Consider the following 7,243-nt stretch of genomic DNA (forward strand, 5'->3'; position numbering starts at 1 on the left):
GGAGCTGGGGGAAATACTTATAGGAACTCAGAATCATTTGTAATCACTTTTCAATTCTGAGCAATAATAGAAGAGATAAGAATTATTTGTAATATTAATAGAAATTTTTTAGCAAAATCACTTTGCTTGGTAAATATTTTTTATTTTGTTCAGTGCCTTAAGCCACATGCTGGTGACCTAGCTGAGCATGAGTTGGGAAGACACATACTTTTTCTGATCTGCTCTGGCTTGCTTCCCCCACGATCACCTGCCCACACTTCCTGGTCTCTGCTTGCCTGAGGTCATGACTCAGATCCCAGCCTATCTGAACTACACCACCAACACCCTACTCCCCACCCACCTTGCGTAACTTCTAGTTCCCACTTTCCCTGAGGTAAACATTTGATGGTTTGTTTGGGAGAAAGAGAATCTCAGTTCACCATTGCTTTACTTTCCTTTTTTTTTTTTTTTTGGCCCTTCTGCTCAGAATGCGGGATCTTAATTCCCACCCTGAGATCAAGCCCATGACCCCTGCATTGGAAGCATAGTCTTAACCTCTGGACCCCCAGGAATGTCCCTCTTTCCATTTAGACTCTGAATAGAGGTGGTGGTAAAATCATCCAAGAAGATCCAGAAGCAGAGGAGGGGAGATGCAGAGGAAAGCCAGGGTCCTGGGCAGTGGGTGGTTTGGCTGCCAGGTGACTTTTATCTCACAGTCTCTCCCTGACTCTTAGTTTTCCTTCCCCCCATGTAAATGAGGTAGGGGAGGGGTAGGTCCCCAGGACACAAAAAGGCCCTGGGGCTTCTTCTTTCAAAGCAGTGATTTCCTGGCAAGCCCCCTCAAAAGAACACTTCATTTGGTGGTCCAGTAGTTAAGAATCTGCCTCCCAACGCAGGGGACACAGCTTCGATCCCTGCTACAGGAACTAAGATCCCACATGCCAAGAGGCAACTAAGCCTCAGTGCAGCAACTAGAGAGGCCATAAGCAACAAGTCTCAACTAGAGAAAGCCTGTGTGTGGAAATGAAGACTCAATGCAGCCCCCCCAAAACACAAACTTCATTCTGATGACTCCAGCACTTGAGTAAGCGATCCTGTAACCAGTTGTGAAGATGCAGGTTATTAGCTGGCTGTGTGCAGTGCTTTTAAGAAGAGAATGCATATCCTGGAATAGTAGATAGAAACCAGACTATAGACCAGATAGCCCAAGGTCTCCAGGAATAGGAAAAACATGATAGATTTTGACATACTGATTGAGAATCCTATGGTCACGCTTACTTGCTGTATACCTTGGGTAAGCTATTTTACCTCTCTCTGCCTCAACCATCTTACACAGAAGAGGGGATGCTAACACCTTCCTAGTCATGTGAGGATTGAAAATTGTGCCAGTAGAGCTTCTAACTGGACGTGGCTGTAGATGTTCAAGGGGGACGAGGTTCACAGAAGGAACAGATACTTGATAGAACAAACATTCTCTGTTTCTGCCATGTGGCAGGACCTGGAGCAGACCTTGAGAAAGGAACTAAGATGTGTGGGGCAGGGATTCACCATTGGAGTTGGAAATAAGACGTGTCTGGGTGCACGTTTATCATGGTGAACAGGTGACCTCAAGGAGCAGAGAATGCAGAGTGAGCGGTGTTGGGAGGAGAGAACCGAATGGAAAGAATCTTGCACTGGGCATCTCAGTGAAAATGGTGCATCTACGTTGGGCCTAATAAAGGCACAGTTTTGACTGGAGATTTATAGTAGAAAAACAACACATGGAGGGGAAAGCATGAGCAAATATATGGAGAGACAAACACCTAGGAGCTATTTGGGGAAACTCAATGAAGACTGGGGACCACATGGCAAATGTGAATAAAGCTGTGCTGTGCTCAGTCACGTTCAACTCTTTGTGACCCCATGGACTATAGTCTGCCAGGCTTCTCTGTCCATGGGATTCTCCAGGCAAGAATACTAGAGTGGGTTGCCATACCCTCCTCCATGGGTTTTTCCCCACCCAGGGCCATATATGGATCCCAAAGATAAGCAAAGGCCAAGGCAGCTTTGCATGTCTTAAGTGTCCACAGTTCATCAGTAAATGGGGAACTGCGGCAGATTTTTGAATGCATGGTTTTAGAGAGAACTCTCCATGCCTCAGTGCCTCCAGGACCCCCAAAGCAGGGGCCTGGCCCAGCCATCCTGTTTCATGAGAAGAGCAGGACTTTGGCCACCATTGAACAGGAGGACGAGGGAGGGCAGGCAGGCAGGGAGAAGTACTAGTGAGTTACACCGTTATAAATACACTTTAGGGCCGTGTGACTTGCCCATAAATCGCCGCACTGTGCTCAGGTGATGTCACTCGACGCTCGGCTGTATTTATAGCTTTGTTCACTGCTCCCTGGGTTGTTTTTTTTTTTTTTTTTTTTTTGCACATCCGAGGTAATATGTGTCTCCCACACACACACTCACTCTGAACAAGAGAAGATAAACTAACACGCCATTTTTGCTCTTCTTCTGGTACCTTGCATGGATGATTTCCTGGAACTTGCTAAATGCCTACTTAGTGGGGAAGTTCCTCCTGGAGTCTAACTGCTAGCCCTCTGGCTCTACTTTGTTATGTGGACACTAGCCTCCTCTCTACTCCAAAAAATCCTTTCCAGTATTCAAAATAGGGAACATATCTCTTTCTCAGTCCTAACAGCCTACTGTGTGCCAGGCACTATGGTGGCAGCAGTGAACAGTACTGGCAGGCTCCACCTGTACAGGGCTTAGGATCCAACAGGGGAAACAGACTCTGAATACCTAATTACAAGTGTGATTAATGCTGCCAGTGAAAATAGAGGGTGCTTGAGGGCAATATTGAGCTGATCTAACCTGTTTGGAGGAATTAGAGGGGCTTCCATGGAGAAGTGACATTCAGTGTGAGGTCTGAGAGATGAGCAGGACTTAGTCTAGGGGATGAGGTAGGGGCAAGGGCCAGGGTGGACAAAACATTGCAGGCAAGGGAACAGGGCGTGTGGAGGCCCTGATGATGACCCGTATGTGGCCAGTTTCCAAAACTCGGAGAAGCCTGTCAGTATAAGGGGTAAGAGGGAGTGTCAGAAGCAGTGAGGCTGGGAGGCAAGGCAGAGCCATCCTAGGCAGGATCTGGTAGCTGAAGAGAAGATTCTGGGTCTGATCCATGGTGCTGTAGAGTCACCAGTGAGTTTTAAGCAGGAGAATGAGGTGATCCAGTTTAAGCTTGAGTAAGACCACTGGGGCTGCAGACATACAGAACTGCAGAGAACAGAACTGAGCAGACACCGAGAGGCTGTTGCTAGTGGTCCAGGCAGGAGAGGACCAAGGCAGTGACAGTGGAGGTCACTTATAGCACTTATAACTTATAGCAGCCCACGGGAACTGGAGACTGAGCGGGGGTGGATGGGGAGAAAGAAGAAACAGTCAAGTGCAGCAGGTCTTTGGTTTAAACAACAGGATGAAAAAAAAAAAAAAACAGATGGAAGCTGGTGTCCGTCCTTTTTCTTTTTTAATCACATTATTGAAGGATGATTAACATACCAAAAGCTACACACATTTAATGCATACAACTTATTGAGTTTGCAAATAAGTATACACCCAGGAAACCATCACTGTATCTGCACCATAAACATATCCATCACCTCCAAAATTTCCTTCTGCCTCTGTCTTTTAAAAAACATTAACTAATTTGACTATGCCAGGTCTTAGCTGTGGTCCGGGGATCTTCAGTCTTCATAGCGACATTCAGGATCTTTAGTCACGGCATGTGAACCCTCAGTTGTTCTGCGGGATCTAGTTCCCTGACTGTGGTATGAACCCAGGCTGCCTGTATTGGGAGTGCAGACTCTCAGCCACTGGACCACCGGGGAAGTTCCCTTCTGCCTCTTTTTATGTATTATTATTGTTTTGAGATAAGAACACTTAACATAAGATTTACTCTCCTAGCAAATGCTTGAGTACAATGTTAGCATTGTTAACTCTAGATACTAAGCTGTACAGCAGCTCTTTAGGATCACCTCCTCTTGTATCTGAAGCTTTGTACCTTTTGACTAATGCCTCTCCTTTCCCCATCCTCATCCCCTGAAAACAGCATCCTGCTCTCAGGTGGTACCTCTTGAAGCACCACTAACGGAAGAGCCAGGTTTCTGTTGCTTTGTTCTTTTTCATCGGTGGCCAACTTTTCACGGGGATTTGCTTTCCCCTAGACCGTGGGGCTTCCCGGGTGGGTCAGTGGTGAAGAATCTGCCTGCAATGCGGGAGACTCAGGTTTGATCCTTAGGTCGGGAACATCCCCTGGAGGTGGAAATAGCAACCCATTCCAATATCCTTGCCTGGGAAATCCCATGGACAGAGGAGCCTTGCAGGCTACAGTGCAAAGGATCACAAAAGAGTCGGCCACAATTTAGCAACTCAACAGCAACAACAAAAGACCTATTCCCAGAGCCTGGACTCAGGCTCTGTGTTGAGAGGACTTGGGGATGGGGCTGAAGGAAGCTGGAGGCCCAGGGATGAAGGCTGTTGGAGGAGGGGCACTGACATGCCTGCCAGAGGAGGACTAGGTGCCAAGGCCTTATTGCTGGCTGTGTCTGGGAAGCGGGAATAGAGGCACTGGAGGGACATTAAATCAACATTCTCCATCTGTCCGTTTAGGAAATACCACCAAAACCAGCAGCCAGACGCTGCCTGGCAGTCACTGCTAGGCCTGTTCATTGGCATAGAAGCTGGGAAGCTAGTGGGATCAGGGAGGAATACTTTGGACTGGAGCATGGCTGTCTCACCTAGGAAGGCACACTGTGTTGTATGCAGGGAGTTAGGAGATGGGTCCCTGACCCTGGATCTCAGGAGGAATAGAAGCAGTTCTCAAACAGGGAGCATTTCTAGAACAACTTTATAGATATCCCAATGGAACCTCTGAGCAGGCACCTCTAGGGAACAGCCTTTGCCTCCTTAGTATAAACAAACATTTAACTGTACTGCAGGGCTCTCAGAGCTACAGGACATGAGGCCCAGAGAGGGGATCTAGCTTATTTAAGGCCCTGTTTCAGACTTTGAAGATCCTAATTCTCAACTCTAGGAAACTTTACTTGACATCTCCAAGCTAAGTTCAATAATTCATGCTTTGCACTCTTAAGGAAATGGGCATATTTCTATCTCTGCATCTCCCAACTCAGTTGTAGTTATCTGTTGGTCTTTCCCACTAGACTGTGGCTCCAACAAGGGGTGCATTTTACTCATCTTTGTGTCCTAAGTGTTTAGCCTAGTACCTGGGCATAGAGTAAGCTTTTAATACGTGTTTGTGAGATGAAGAGATGGATGAATGGGTGAACAAACTAATTACTAAATAATTAATCTTAACCCAAACCCTTTGCAAGCCTCTACTGGGGTTATGAGGAGGGCTGGAGTGACTTTTTTTTTTTAGTGTTTTAAAATTTGTATTAGTTAAGATTAAATTGTTTAGTGCTATTAATTTTCCCTTTACGCACAGCTTTGGCTACATCCTGTAAGGTTTTTTTTTTTTTTTTTTTTTTTGGCTGTGTTTGGTCTTTGTTGCTTTGCTCAGGTTTTCTCTAGTTGCAGCAAGTGGGTCCTCATTGTGGTGAGCGGGCTTGTCAGTGTGGTGGTTTCTCTTGTTATGGAACACAGGTTCCAGGGCACTCGGGCTTCAGAGGTTGTGGCACACAGTCTCACCATTTTTAGCTCTTGGGTTCTAGAGCTCGGGCTCAGTAGTTGTGGTGTATGGACTTAGTTGCTCCAAGGCATGTGGAATCTTCCCTGACCAGGGATGTCCCCTACATTACCAGATGGCTTCTTACCCACTATGCTACCAGGAAAGTCCAACTTTGTTTTCTTTTTTAATTGAAGTATAGTTTATATACAATGTTGTGTCAATTTCTGCTATACAGCAAAGTGATTCAGTTATACATATTATATATATATATATATATACACACTCTTTTTCATATTCTTTTCCATTCTGCTTTATTACAGGGTATTGAATACAGTTCCCTGTGCCACACAGTAGGATCTTGTTGTTTATCCATTCTATATGTAATAGTTTGTGTCAGCTAATCTCCAACTCCTAATCCTTCCTTCCTAGAGTGACATAGTTAAGGGTTGTGCTTAAAAGTAATAACTCCTCTTGTAATAAAGGTAGGGCTTTCCTGATAGCTCAGTTGGTAAAGACTCTGCCTGCAATGCTGGGTTCGATCCCTGGGTTGGGAAGATCCCCTGGAGAAGGGAACAGCTACCCATTCCAGTATTCTGGCCTGAAGAATTCCATGGACTGTATAGCCCTGGGGTTGCAAATAGTCAGACATGACTGAGTGACGTTCACACACACATAATAAGGGCCGGGGCTTCCCTGGTGACTCAGATGGTAAAGAATCCACCTACAATGCGGGAGACCTGGGTTAGATTCCTGCGGGCTACCGTCCATGGCGTCACAAAGAGTTGGATATGACTGAGTGACTAAGCACATAATGAGAGTTAAGTAAGCCTAACTGTATATTTCCACTCGTGTGAACCTTATTCAACTTCACTCTTAAACCTACTATATTGTTCAGTGACCTTAATATAACTTCTTAATAATCTGACCATAATCTTAGCTGCCAGCTTGATCTCATGTCTAGCTTGAATGTAAACATAAACCATAATTCTCACAGCCAGGCTTGATACTAAATAGATCTAATGATGAGAAGTTTTAGGTCTTTGAAGAAGCACCAAGGAATGCTAAAAATCTGGAGACTGTGAACTAGGGGACAGGATCCAAGGAACTAAAAGCAAGGGCCAAAGGTAGATGAGGGAGACACTTCCTTTCTCCTTCATAACTCCCCCTTCTGCTTAGTTGAGTCCCTAATTTTCACATACCTATAGGAGACCAGAGCTACGGAGCTATGATCAGAGCTCTTTGGAGTTACGGGTTGACTTTGCTGATAAAAGCACTTGCAATGGGTCTGGAGTGCAGGGATGCGGAGCTGAAGTTAACAAGATACGCACGCAAGTGAATCCTGGCCTGAGAGGCAAGAGGCTTGGGTTCTGATCCGTCTTACCTTACTCTACTATAATTTGCTTTGTCATTTCACCATTTCAAGGGAGAAGGGGCCTCATGTGTTTTGAGGCTTCATATAGTTCTGGAGCTTGACATCTGAGTCATTAGTTGACATTTCTTTCCATTTTTTCCTAATTAAATCTATTCCCCACTCTCCCCTCCTCAAACCCACACCCCCACCCACGCCCCACCTCTGTGCTCCTGCCCAGGGCTCCT

Source organism: Capra hircus, chromosome 3 (genome assembly GCF_001704415.2).
Source record: "Capra hircus breed San Clemente chromosome 3, ASM170441v1, whole genome shotgun sequence".
Classification (NCBI taxonomy): domain Eukaryota; kingdom Metazoa; phylum Chordata; class Mammalia; order Artiodactyla; family Bovidae; genus Capra; species Capra hircus.